Here is a 14,263-nt window from a genome sequence, read left to right as displayed (position 1 = left end):
CAAAATATAGACAAAGTTTGGTAAACAGTGAAACTTTGGGGATTGGGAAGCTTTAGAATTACTCTCATATCTATAATGAAGTTGCTTGTGCTAACCTCACCTTCAGAAATCACATTATCTATGGATAACCAAAGTGATAATGTTAGCATTTTCAATAACTCACTATACCCACAAAGCCTGTCTCTGCAATAATAAAACCTTAATTTCTTCTGATGAGTATACTCCCTCCTTTCTACTACACTACCCAAATATTTAACTTTGAAAGTATAATTCTGGTTAAGTTCCTTTACTCCTTCTCTCCCTCCATCCCTCCATCTCTCCCTTCGTGTCTTTCTGCCTTCCTTCCTTCTTCCCTTTATTCTAATACCTAGGTATCCTCTAGACAGCCAGAAAACATCTTCATTTTCCCAATGTCCAGTTTTCTTTGATCTCTAAAGCAGTGCAATTATAACTATACTAAACTCATTTGGTTGGTGTGGTATTCAAGTGAAAATGTCTGTAGGAGTGTGGTAGTTAGTATGTGACACATTATGAATTCTACATGCGGTAGATATTATAATTACATACTTATGCCAAACTAATGCTTGACTCGGATACAGAATAAGGTATGAGGAAGTGTGAATGATCAACCTGACCTGAACCTAAAATGAAAAGTTGTTCCCTGAGGCTGGAGCAATAATACAGCAGGTAAGGCATTTGCCTTGCATGCAGCAAATCCAGGTTCAATCTCTGGCACCACATATGGTCTAGAAAGCTCAACAAGCCTGATCCCTGACACATAGCCAGGAGTAAGTCTTGAGTATTGCCTGTTATTATCCAAACCTAAAGGGAAAAAAAAACCAGTCTTATTATGATCCAAGTTAGTCTACATTTTTTCAGTTTTCTAAAGATATTTCTTTAAAAATAGTGTGATTTCTACTAACTTAAGAAATAACAGTATATTTTGTATCTTCAAAATAGCAACTTGAGGATAGATTTTGTCAAATACTCCAATGTTCGTGACTTTCCTAACTTTATTTTTTTTATTATCAGTGGAAATCAGCAGGTAGAATATAAAGATGATGTTCTAAAGTTTAAGAGTAAATTAAGTTAGATGGCTGTACAAAAAGTATGTAATGGGGGGGTGCAAATAGAATGTAGACACTGTGGGGTCCACATATCACATGGGCATCTGGGCCTCCGACACCCACTCCCACAAGTGTCCTTACAGTGTCAGAAAATAGCAAGCAGCTTTTAAGTTAACTTCTGTTGTCAATTTGAACTTTGTTAATTTTATAAACATGCACTCTGGGAAACTTTAGACATCTATGTCTCTAAACTTCTGACTAGGTATCTGAACTCAACTCTGAAGGAACAGCAGTATTATCAAAGATATCCATTCAGTCCAGTTCTACACACACAGATATTTAAAAGGCTGAAAAGATCAATTATGGAGCAGTGGGTAAAGAAAAAAAAACATGATGTACTGTTTTTAGTATCTACATTCACTTATCACTTATCACTTAATCACTTAATCCCCGTTATTCATCGATTTATTCGAGCGGGTGCCAGTAACGTCTCCATTCATCCCGGTTGCGTGCTAGTGTAGCCCAATGGTATCTGTTCGTTTTAGGAACATGTAGAGCCTCAAACCGATCATTTAGGGTCTTGACGAAGAAGTCTGACCATCTTATAGGTGGGCGTCCACGTGATCTTTTGATGTCTCGTGGAATCCAATCAGTAATGGCTCTAGTCCAGCGGTTGTCTGTAAACCTCATTACATGTCCAGCCCATCTGATTTTTGATGTCTTGGCAAATGAGACAGCGTCTCTGATTCTTGAGCGTTGACGAAGATCAGAACTCCGGATTCTATCTCTCATTTGAGTGAATCGTGATATTCCAAGCATAGTTCTTTCGATTCCTCTTTGAGAGACCCGAATAGTGTTCTCATCCTGTTTTCGTAGGGTCCAGGTCTCTGAGGCATATGTTAATGCAGGAAGAATAGTGGAATCAAAGAGATGTGCTCGTAGCTGGAGGTTCTTTGTCCTTTTAGTTATTTCTTCAATGCTCTTGAAGGCATTCCAAGCCGCTCTCTTCCTCCTGCGTAACTCAGGTGCCAGGTCATTCATCATGTTGATTTCTCGACCTAAGTATATATATAACTGTTGCATTCGGAGATGGTGGTTCCGTTGAGAGCGAATGGAGCGTCAGGAACAAGGCTGTTTCTCATAAACATTGTCTTCGTAAGATTCAGCTGTAGTCCGACCTTTCCACACTCACGGTCAAAGTCCGCAAGCATTTGTGCCGCTTGGCTGATGTTTGGTGTTATTAGAACGATGTCATCAGCAAAGCGGAGGTGGTGTAGTTGCCGACCATCTATCTTCACTCCCATGTTTTCCCATTCTAGTCGTCGCATGATGTTCTCGAGGGTGGCACTGAAGAGTTTTGGTGAAATGGTATCACCCTGCCGAACCCCTCTCTTGATATGGATGATTACTTCTTTGTAGAATGGTGAGATCTTGGTAGTGAATCCGCAATAGAGCTCACGAAGGATCCTGATGTATTGAGTTTGTACGCCCTGATTGGCTAGGGCTTCCATGACCGCTTCCGTCTCAACAGAATCAAAGGCCTTCTTTAAATCAATGAACGTTAGACAGAGCGGCATCTTGAACTCCCGAGATACCTCAATGAGCTTGGTTATTGTGTGGATATGGTCGATGGTACTGAATCCTTTTCGGAATCCAGCTTGTTCACATGGTTGTCCTTCATCTAGTGTTCTGCTAATCCTATTCAGGATGACTCGAGTGAATAGTTTGTAGATGACAGACAATAGGCAGATTGGGCGATAGTTGCCAATGTCGTGGATGTCTCCTTTCTTGTATAGTAGTACAGTCTTGCTGGTTTTCCATTGGGATGGAACCTTGCATTCAGACAGGTAGCGTGTGAAGAGTCGAGCTAATGTATTGATGAGTACTGATGGTAAGTTCTTCAGGTGTTCAGGTCTGATCTTGTCTGGGCCAGGTGCTTTTTGTTTCTTTACCGACGAGATGGCATGTTGGATTTCGGAAGGGAGAACATTGGGAACGACATATCCATCATGTGGTATGTGGTATGTGGGCAAGTGGATTGTGGCTATTAAAGAGATCTGAGTAGAAGTCATGAATAATCTTCTCCATTGCCCTTCTGGAAGATGTGATAGATCCATCATGATGTCGGAGGGCAGTCATCTTGGTTTTGTAGTTGGTGAAGGACAGGCGGGCATTACGAATGTTTTTCCCAGCTTCTGCTGCATCTACCAGTACTGCTGCTCTCCTGTTTTTGAGGTCATCCTTGATGGCTTTTCTGCACTGTTTTGCCAGTTCGGACGTTTGCTTGTGGTTGCCTGAGGCACGTGCCACACCACGTTGGCGAATAAGTTCAAGAGTGTTCGAAGAAAGACGGTTTTTTGTGGTTATCTCTCTCTTGGCATTCCTTGCACAATCATGGAGGTGCTGAATCATTCGATCGTATTCTTCATCAATGTTGTCAATGACGGCATCTTCCCATGTTGCTGCAACAGAGCCAAAGAGTTCCCAGTTGGTGGTTGTTCTGGGAGTCTTCTTCTTAAACCTTGCATTCTTTTCTCCTCGTTCTGTGAGGTAGAATTTTGCACGAAGAAGACGGTGGTCTGATCCCGTTTGGAATTTTGGGACAACAGCAACATCGGTTAGGCAAAACCGCCGATTGAATATGATGTGGTCTATTTCATTGTGGAACCGTCCATCGGGAGACTCCCATGTCCAACGTTTAGATTCAGCCTTTTGGAATTGTGAGTTACCATGGAAGGTTTTGGTTGACATGATGAACTCAGACAGTCTGTCACCCTGTTCGTTCCATTCCAGGCCATGGGTTCCGATGTGGAGTTCATCGACTGATCTTCTTGGTCCTATCTTGGCACTAAAATCACCGACAATGATCTTGTAGAAGGTGTGATCTTCTTTATAGAATTTCTCCAGCTCCATGTAGAATTTCTCAGTTTCTTTTTCACCCTAACTGGATGTTGGTGCGTAGACAACAAAGATAGAAACTGCCGGTAGTGAGCCACATTTATTCAAGTGTAATCGTCCGATTCGGGTTGTTAGGCATTCAAATGAATCAATGCTTGTGACTAAGTTTGTGTTGACAAGGATACCGACACCACCGACGCCTCTTTTATCACATGTTCCAAGGAACAGTTCTTCTCCAGTGTCGAAAACAGCATGATGGGATTGATGTCTTCTCGTTTCGGTCAGACCAATGATGTCGTACTTGATCTTTCGTGCTTGTACCATAAGGTCTTCAATGGATGCAGCAGATGCCAGCGTACGAGCATTAAAAGTACAGACAATCATTTTTGTTTTTCTGCGTTTTGGCAGCCCATGTCTGCCTTGGTGTTTTATCAGCTTCTCCTTCCATATCCTTCTCGACTCTGCATAATCAGGGCTAGGGAAATGAGATCCATTTATTACTGGATTTGGCATATCAATTTGGTCTATTTGGCATAGATCACGGATAGCTTGCCAGGCTCTGCCGTGTGGGTTGGATATTTAAGGATATTTAAGGTATCCTGAAAATTATTAAATAAATAGTCGCGCGGCCGCAAATGCGGCCGCGTGCTCCCGGGAGCTTGTTGTGATAATCTTTGGATCCTGGCCTTTGTTGGGGTTACACGGCAGTTGGAGGGTGTAACTGTTTAGCTACTGACAGGTCCAGTCCCAAACCGTGCAGGCTTAGAGATCTCAGTCCCGGGTCCCACACACCTGGGTTCCTCTGCCAGTTCGGTTATGTCTGAGGCTTATCCAAGTGTGTGGAGAGTGGCTCCAGTAAGGCCTTGGTTGGGGCCTGGAAGTCTTCAGCTGTTGGGCCCTGGCGAGGATAGTCAGACACAGGGTAGGAGACTCTGCCTTGTGCTCTCCCGGGAGCTTGTTGTGATAATCTTTGGATCCTGGCCTTTGTTGGGGTTACACGGCAGTTGGAGGGTGTAACTGTTTAGCTACTGACAGGTCCAGTCCCAAACCGTGCAGGCTTAGAGATCTCAGTCCCGGGTCCCACACACCTGGGTTCCTCTGCCAGTTCGGTTATGTCTGAGGCTTATCCAAGTGTGTGGAGAGTGGCTCCAGTAAGGCCTTGGTTGGGGCCTGGAAGTCTTCAGCTGTTGGGCCCTGGCGAGGATAGTCAGACACAGGGTAGGAGACTCTGCCTTGTGCTCTCCCGGGAGCTTGTTGTGATAATCTTTGGATCCTGGCCTTTGTTGGGGTTACACGGCAGTTGGAGGGTGTAACTGTTTAGCTACTGACAGGTCCAGTCCCAAACCGTGCAGGCTTAGAGATCTCAGTCCCGGGTCCCACACACCTGGGTTCCTCTGCCAGTTCGGTTATGTCTGAGGCTTATCCAAGTGTGTGGAGAGTGGCTCCAGTAAGGCCTTGGTTGGGGCCTGGAAGTCTTCAGCTGTTGGGCACTGGCGAGGATAGTCAGACACAGGGTAGGAGACTCTGCCTTGTGCTCTCCCGGGAGCTTGTTGTGATAATCTTTGGATCCTGGCCTTTGTTGGGGTTACACGGCAGTTGGAGGGTGTAACTGTTTAGCTACTGACAGGTCCAGTCCCAAACCGTGCAGGCTTAGAGATCTCAGTCCCGGGTCCCACACACCTGGGTTCCTCTGCCAGTTCGGTTATGTCTGAGGCTTATCCAAGTGTGTGGAGAGTGGCTCCAGTAAGGCCTTGGTTGGGGCCTGGAAGTCTTCAGCTGTTGGGCCCTGGCGAGGATAGTCAGACACAGGGTAGGAGACTCTGCCTTGTGCTCTCCCGGGAGCTTGTTGTGATAATCTTTGGATCCTGGCCTTTGTTGGGGTTACACGGCAGTTGGAGGGTGTAACTGTTTAGCTACTGACAGGTCCAGTCCCAAACCGTGCAGGCTTAGAGATCTCAGTCCCGGGTCCCACACACCTGGGTTCCTCTGCCAGTTCGGTTATGTCTGAGGCTTATCCAAGTGTGTGGAGAGTGGCTCCAGTAAGGCCTTGGTTGGGGCCTGGAAGTCTTCAGCTGTTGGGCCCTGGCGAGGATAGTCAGACACAGGGTAGGAGACTCTGCCTTGTGCTCTCCCGGGAGCTTGTTGTGATAATCTTTGGATCCTGGCCTTTGTTGGGGTTACACGGCAGTTGGAGGGTGTAACTGTTTAGCTACTGACAGGTCCAGTCCCAAACCGTGCAGGCTTAGAGATCTCAGTCCCGGGTCCCACACACCTGGGTTCCTCTGCCAGTTCGGTTATGTCTGAGGCTTATCCAAGTGTGTGGAGAGTGGCTCCAGTAAGGCCTTGGTTGGGGCCTGGAAGTCTTCAGCTGTTGGGCCCTGGCGAGGATAGTCAGACACAGGGTAGGAGACTCTGCCTTGTGCTCTCCCGGGAGCTTGTTGTGATAATCTTTGGATCCTGGCCTTTGTATCTACATTATAAGGCATAATTCCCAAAAGAGAGGAAGAGAGGAAGAAAGAAGAAGGAAAGAAGGAAGAAGAAGAGGAAGGAAGAGGAGGGGGGGAGGATAAGGGGGAGGAGGAGAATGAGGGGGGTAAAGAGGAAGAAAGGAAGAAGAAGAAAGAGGAAGAAGAAGAAAATGCTTGCCATAGAGGCAGGCTGGGTGCAGGGGTGGGGGTGACAGGAGGGAAACTGGAGACATTGGTGGTGGAAAATGTACACTGGTGGAGGGATGGGTGCTGGAACATTTTGTGACTGAAACCCGATCATAAACAGCTTTGTGAATGAATATTTCATGTGATCCAAGTTAAAATAAATAAACAACTATGATAATCAAAGGACATAGATCAACAAGGGTTTTCAGTTTGGTTTTTGTAATGTCCTGCTGGGCTGGAGCGATAGCACAGCAGGTAAGGGCGTTTGTCTTGCAGGCAGCCAACATGGCCGACCCGAGTTCAATTCCTCGGCCCCTCTTGGAGAGCCCGGCAAGCTACCGAGGGTATCTAGTCCACTTGGCAAAACCTGGCAAGCTACCCGTGACATATTCGATATGCCAAACACAGTAACAACAAGTTTCAGGATGGAGACGTTACTGGGCCTGCTCGAGCAAATCGATGAACAACGGAAGGACCGTGACCGTGATCTCAGTGAACAATATCCTGCTAACATGGAGTTAGCATGGTAACATAGCCATTTGGGTATAGCCATCACTCACTGTATGCACATCCGTATACTTCAATCCGCATCCCGATCCTGCCCTTAGGGTTCCAGGCCACGGGAAGGAAGCGCAGAAATCTGGCTTGAAAGGGAGAATGGAGTCTGTATTGCACCACGCTGTCTGCATTTGAGTTTCCTGGAAAGCCCTTGGAGAAAAAAAAAAATGATCAATATAGATAGAAGATCATCTTTACATTGTTACCCCACTTGACAGTAAACAGCAGGTGCTCCACTTTATCAAAATGCAGAACTGTCCTGTTTTAAAGGAATTTTTCTAACGTTTAACCTGGAAAATGACAATTTCTCCTCAGGAAAGTGACAACCTCTTCTCAGAGGGTGGATCAAAAATCTTCATCAAGATTTTTCTATTTGAAGACTATTTTAAATTTCAGTGCTACATTAAATGAGCTATAAAACGTCTACCTTCAAAAGCTGCTATTAGAAAGGTGCTCATCTCCTAAACCCATTCTCTGATTCCAAAGCAAGTCAATGCAACCATATGGACGCTCTCCATCTTTTCCTCCTCTTTCTTTATATTATCCTAGGGTTTTTTTCACATTAAAATGACTATTTTTTGCTTTTTCTTTATTTGTATAAATATTCTTACTAAAGCATCATGACTTACAAATTTACTGATAGTTGTGTTTTAGGCACACACTAATTCAATAGCAGTCCCTCCACCAGTGTCAGCTTCCCTCCACCAGTGCTCCCATATTCCTCCCCATCCCAACCCCCACTTTACCCCTACCTGTCAGCTGTCAGCGTGACAGGAATATTGCAAAGTTTCACTCGTTACTGCTTAGGTATCATGTCTTCAGTTTTTTTTTTTTTAAATATGGAACGCTTTATGATTTTGCACGTCATCTTTGTGCAGGGGCCATGCTAATCTTCTTTGTATCGTTCCAAATTTACTATATATGCTACCGAAGCGAGCATATGTCTTCAGTTTTAATGAATCTGTGTTTTGGAAATCTGGCTATACCCCTCCCCCATATCATCGGTATAAAAAAGCCCTGATGCCTATTCACAGATAAGTCCATTTCACAGATAAGTGACATCATCCTGGGTTTGTCTTTCTTCTTCTGGCTTATGATTATCTTCCAGTTCCATGTTGTTTTTTTTAAGGTTATAGTCCTTTCCTTTATTGGATTGCCAAATTTAAAAAATGGAAAGTAAAGCAATCATTAACTGGTTCAGGTAAAGAAAACATCTTGACCTGAGTGACCCATCAGGTCTACTCTGACTTGCCCTAAAATTCCTCCCAGAAAAAGCTTCTGGTATTTCAGTATTTTTTTATCCTGACTCTATTAAAACCATCTGGACCGTATGGGTCAACCACCTATGAGCACAGTTCTCCGCAAACCTATTATTATGTACATTGTTCACAGTTTGATCTCTCACTAGAGCAGATTTCTCTACAGAGGCAGCGCTCTGGGACCCATTAAGGTAGGCATTTCAAGCAAGGCGTTTCTTTTTTCAGATTTGGTATTAGTCTGAACTTATCTGAGTTCCCCGGAGTACTACCACAAGAGCTGGTCACTGATAGAAATTTTGTCATTCACTTTGGAAGGTCTTTCTTTAGAACAGGTCATTTTTGTTAAGAACCCCAAAAGACGCTCCAAGCTCCTGTTTTTGCCCCATTCAGGAGAAACATACAAATTTCCCCAGAGTCTGGCTTCACTGATGACTAAGTCAGAATTCTGATGGCTTGTTTCGCTCTTGCCGAGCTTTCTCCTCTTTGTGGGTTTTCTGAAGTCCAGAGGGCGGTGCATCCGGCCCGAGGCCCAGATGACCTTGAGGATACTGGAAAAGCTGCCCTCGGTATGAATTCCCTTAGAATGGAAAGGGGGATGCACTCCAGAAAGCTCACACTCATTGCCTCGGAAGGGTTCTCATCTCGGAATCCCGAGCCCCTTGGAGGTGCTCAAGTATGAACTCAACTAACGCTTTACCAAAACTCGGGGCATCTGTACGGTTTCTCACTGGAGTGACTAGTAAGGGGTCCTGTCAGGCAGCTCTGCGCAAACCATCTCACTGCCTCCAACTGCAGATTCTCTGGTCCCCACTCAGGTCTGAGGTCTGAGGAAAGTCTGAGATTTACCTAAGCATTTTCTTTCCATCTTAATGAGTCTTAAACATGTACATTAAAAAAATAACAATAAGGGGGCTGGTGCGATAGCACAGTGGGTAGGGCGTTTGCCTTGTATGCGGCTGACCCGGGTTCGATTCCCAGCATCCCACGTGGTCCCCTGAGCACCGCCAGGAGTAACCCCTGTGAATGGCCAGGTGTGACCCCAAAAGCAAACAAACAGGCAAAAAAAATAAAAAAAAATAATAATAATAAAATTTCAGTGAAGAGCCGAGCCAGTGTATTGATGAGTACTGACGGCAGGTTCTTCAGGTGTTCAGGTCTGACCTTGTCTGGGCCGGGTGCTGTTTGCTTCTTTACTGACGAAATGGCGTGTCGGATTTCGGAAGGGAGAACATTGGGAACGACATACCCATCCTGTGGAATTTGGTATGTCGGCAAGTGGACATGGCTATCGAAGAGATTTGAGTAGAAGTCATGGATAATCTTCTCCATTGCCGTTCTGGAGGATGTGATGGATCCATCAGGACGTCGGAGGGCAGTCATCTTGGTCTTATAGTTGGCGAAGGACAGGCGGGCGTTACGAATACTTTTCCCGGCTTCTGCCGCATCTACCAGTACTTCTGCTCTTCTCTCTTTGAGGTCTTCCTTGATCGCATCTCTGCACTGCTTTGCAAGCTTGGACGTTAGCTTGCGGTTGCCTGAGGCATGCGCCAAACCACGCTGGCGAATTAGCTCAAGAGTTTTCGAAGATAGGCGACTTTTTGTGGCTATCTCTCTCTTGGCGTTCCTCGCACATTCATGGAGGTGCTGAACCAGTCGATCGTATTCCTCGTCAATGTTGTCAACAATGGCATCTTCCCATGTTGCCGCAATAGTACCAAAGAGTTCCCAGTTGGTGGTCGTTCTGGGAGTTCTCTTTTTGAACTTTGCAGCCCTTTCTCCCCGCTCTGTGAAGTAGAATTTTGCATGAAGGAGACAGTGGTCCGATCCCGTTCGAAATTTTGGGACAACAGCGACATCAGTCAGGCAAAACCGTCGATTGAATATGATGTGGTCTATTTCGTTGTGGAATCGTCCACCGGGAGACTCCCATGTCCATCGTTTAGATTCTGCCTTCTGGAACTGTGAGTTACCATGAATGGTCTTGGTCGACATGATGAACTCAGACAGTCTCTCACCCTGTTCGTTCCATTCTAGGCCATGGGTTCCAATGTGAAGTTCTTCAGCTGATCTTCTCGGTCCTATCTTGGCATTAAAATCACCCACAATGATCTTGTAGAAGGTGTGGTCTTCTTTATAGAATTTCTCTAGCTCCATGTAGAACTTCTCGATTTCTCGTTCATCATAATGAGATGTTGGTGCGTAGACAACGAAGATAGAAACTGCAGGCAGTGAGTCACATCTATTCAAATGTAAACGTCCGATTCGGGTTGTTAGGCATTCGAATGAATCAATGCTCTTGGCCAAGTTTGTGTTGATAAGGACACCGACGCCTCCAACACCTCTTTTATCGCATGTTCCGAGGAACAATTCTTCTCCAGTGTCGAAAACGGCATGGTGAGATTCGTGTCTTCTTGTCTCGGTCAGACCAATGATGTCGTACTTGATCATTCGCGCTTGTACCATCAGGTCCTCGATGGATGCATCTGATGCTAGCGTACGTGCATTGAAAGTACAGACGATCATTTTTGTCTTCCTTCGTTGTGGCAGCCTAAGTCGGCCTTGAGATTTTGTCGGCCTCTCCTTTCTCATCCTTCTCAGTGCTGCCATGTCGGTGAAGCCTTCAGGGTCAGGTGAATGAGACCAGTTGTAGTTACTGGTTTTGGCATATCGAATACACAGCGGATAGCTTGCCAGGCTCTTCCGTGCGGGCGGAATACTCTCGGTAGCTTGCCAGTCTTTCCGAGAGGTATAGAGGCTTTTGGGGTGACCTCTAATCACCCTTGTAGGTGTTACCATATTTGAACCCTATAAAATATGGTACGACAATTCCAGAAGACGGGTATTTAGTGTCTTATGATGTGTCGCGCGGCCGCTCGCTACCTGTCTGAATGCAAGGTTCCATCTCAATGGAAAACCAGCAGGACCGTACTACTGTTCAAGAAGGGAGACATCCATGACATTGGCAACTATCGCCCGATCTGCCTATTGTCTGTCATCTACAAGTTGTTCACTCGAGTCATCCTGAATAGGATTGGCAGAACACTAGATGAAGGACAACCATGTGAGCAAGCAGGGTTCCGCAAAGGATTCAGCACCATCGACCATATCCACACGATAACCAAACTCATTGAGGTTTCTCGGGAGTTCAAGATGCCGCTCTGCTTAACGTTCATTGATTTAAAGAAGGCCTTTGATTCTGTTGAGATGGAAGCGGTCATTGAAGCCCTAGCCAATCAGGGCATTCAAGCCCAATACATCAGGATCCTCCGTGAGCTGTATTGCGGATTCACTACCAGGATCTCACCATTCTACAAAGAAGTGATCGTTGATGTCAAGAGAGGGGTGCGGCAGGGTGATACCATTTCACCAAAACTCTTCAGTGCCACCCTCGAGAACATCATGCGACGACTGGAATGGGAAGGAATGGGAGTGAAGATAGATGGTCGGCAACTACACCACCTCCGCTTTGCTGATGACATTGTTTTAATAACACCAAACATCAGCCAAGCGGCACAAATGCTGGCCGACTTTGACCGTGAGTGTGGAAAGGTAGGACTACAGCTGAATCTTACGAAGACAATGTTTATGAGAAACAGCCTTGTTCCTGACGCCCCATTCGCTCTCAATGGAACGACCATCTCCGAATGCAACAGCTATGTGTACCTAGGTCGAGAGGTCAACATGAGAAATGACCTGGCACCCGAGCTGCGCAGGAGGAAGAGAGCAGCTTGGAACGCCTTCAAGAACGTCGAAGAAATAGCTAAGAGGATGAAGAACCTCCGGCTCCGGGCACATCTCTTTGATTCCACTGTTCTTCCTGCATTAACATATGCCTCAGAGACCTGGGCCCTACACAAACAAGATGAGAACGCCATTCAGGTCTCCCAAAGAAGAATAGAAAGAGCTATGCTTGGAATATCACGTTTCACTCAAATGAGAGAACGAATCCGGAGTTCTGACATCCGTCGACGATCAAGGATCAGGGACGCTGTCTCATTTGCCAAGGTGTCGAAAATCAGATGGGCTGGTCACGTAATGAGATTTAAAGACGACCGTTGGACTAGAGCTGTTACTGATTGGATTCCACGGGATGTCAAGAGACCGCGTGGCCGCCCACCTACCAGATGGTCAGACTTCTTTGTCAAGGTCATGAACGATCGGTTTGAGGCCCTCCATGTTCCCGGAGCGAAGAGATGCCATTGGGCTACACTAGCACGCGACAGGGACAAATGGAGACGTTACTGGCGCCCGCTCGAGCAAATCGACGACTAACGGGAAGTTAAGTGATTTAAGTGAAAATTTCAGTCTGGTCAAGACATCTGCGAGGCGTCCGCCGCATGCGGGGGGCTCAGCTCAAGGCCTTTTTCACCCACGTGACACAGGTAGGGTTTGTCACCGGCGTGGCCCGCGGGATGCGGACTGAGCCCCGCAGCCTGGTGGCAGCCTTTGTCGCAGGCGCTGTACCTGCACCGCAGCTCCCCGGTCTGAGTCCGCATTTTCTGCTGCGCCACGAAGTCCATGCCCAGGAGGAAGCCACCGTCGCAGGCCGCCACTGGCGCGGCTTTTCGTCCACATGGATCCGCTGGTGGACGATGAGGTCAGGGTCGCGGCCGAAACCCGGGTCGTGCTCCAGGCACCAGAAGGCGTGCGTGTGCGTGGCCTGGTGCCGGATGAGGTTGGCGCTGCGCGTGAAGCACCGCATGCACTCCAGACACATGTAGGGCTTCTCGCCCGTGTGCACCCGCTGGTGCACGATCAGGTCCGACTTCTGGCCGAAGCACTTCTCGCACGCGTCGCACTTGTAGGGCTTCTCGCCCGTGTGGACCCGCTTGTGCACGATGAAGGCCGAGCGGTGCCGGTAGCTCTTGTCGCACTTGGTGCACTTGTAGGGCCTCTCCCCGGTGTGGGTCCGCTGGTGGCTGATCAGGTCCGATTCCCGCTGAACGCCTTCTCGCACTCCAGACACTTGAAGGGCTTCTCGCCCGTGTGCATCAGCTGGTTCTGGATGAGGTTGGTGCTGCGACTGAAGCACTTGTTGCACTCCCTGCACAGGTACGGCTTCTCTCCCGTGTGGCTCCGCTGGTGGACCAGCAGGTCCGAGCTCTGGCCGAAGTTCTTGCCGCAGACGTCACACGTGTAGTATTTTTTCCCCGCGTGTGTCCTCTGGTGCCCCGACAGGGCCAAGTGGTGCCAGAAGCTCTTCTCGCATTTGCTGCATTTGTAGGGTTTCTCGTAGCCCTGGAGCCTCTGATGCGACACGAGATCTGAGCCCTGGGGGAAGGTTTTCTCACACATGTCACGGCGATCAGGTTTCTCCCCAGAGTGGGTTCGTTCGCACATAATAAGAGCTAAGTTTTCACAGAAGTTTTGCTCACGTTCAAGGCACTGGTATATCCGATCATCTATCCGAGTAATCTCATGTACCTGAATAAAAATCTTTTTACCCTTCTGAGGGCAAACATGATGGATTTTCTTTCTTTGAGTTCTCCAATTATACCTTTCTTTGGAAGCGTACATTTTCTAGGTCTCGCTCCTAGGGAGTTTCCCACTGGTCTCCCTGACCCATCGTTCTCGTCAAAGTCATTTTCTTGATAAAGACTTGAAGAGACCTTCCAGTCATGAGAAATTTGTCTCCAGAGGTTTCCAGCATCATATACACTAATTCCTGCCAGCCCCAGGACTTAAGATGGATAAAAAGCAGTCTGGAGCTATAGCACAGCGGGTAGAGCGTTCGCCTTACAAGCGGCCAACATGGCCGACCCGAGTTCGATTCCTCTGCCCCTCTCGGAGAGCCCGGCAAGCTACCGAGAGTATTCGATATGCCAGA

The 14,263-nt window shown here is 47.0% G+C and overlaps 1 non-coding gene and 2 pseudogenes across 1 annotated transcript; all 3 read right to left on the bottom strand.

Moving 5' to 3' along the window:
* LOC130034949 (contactin-associated protein-like 3) overlaps positions 1-9,148 on the bottom strand; it is a 158,780-nt pseudogene extending 149,632 nt beyond the window's left edge.
* LOC130036256 (U6 spliceosomal RNA) lies at positions 8,011-8,117 on the bottom strand. Its single transcript, XR_008794309.1, has one exon. It is a non-coding gene; the product is annotated as a U6 spliceosomal RNA (small nuclear RNA).
* A 3,598-nt stretch (positions 9,149-12,746) lies between the features above and the next one.
* On the bottom strand, positions 12,747-14,009 carry LOC130035439 (zinc finger protein 322-like; annotated as a pseudogene).
* Between the last annotated feature and the right edge of the window lie 254 nt (positions 14,010-14,263).

Source organism: Sorex fumeus, unplaced genomic scaffold (assembly GCF_029834395.1).
Source record: "Sorex fumeus unplaced genomic scaffold, SorFum_2.1 ptg000063l, whole genome shotgun sequence".
Lineage (NCBI taxonomy): Eukaryota > Metazoa > Chordata > Mammalia > Eulipotyphla > Soricidae > Sorex > Sorex fumeus.
This window is presented reverse-complemented; position numbering and strand designations above follow the sequence as displayed.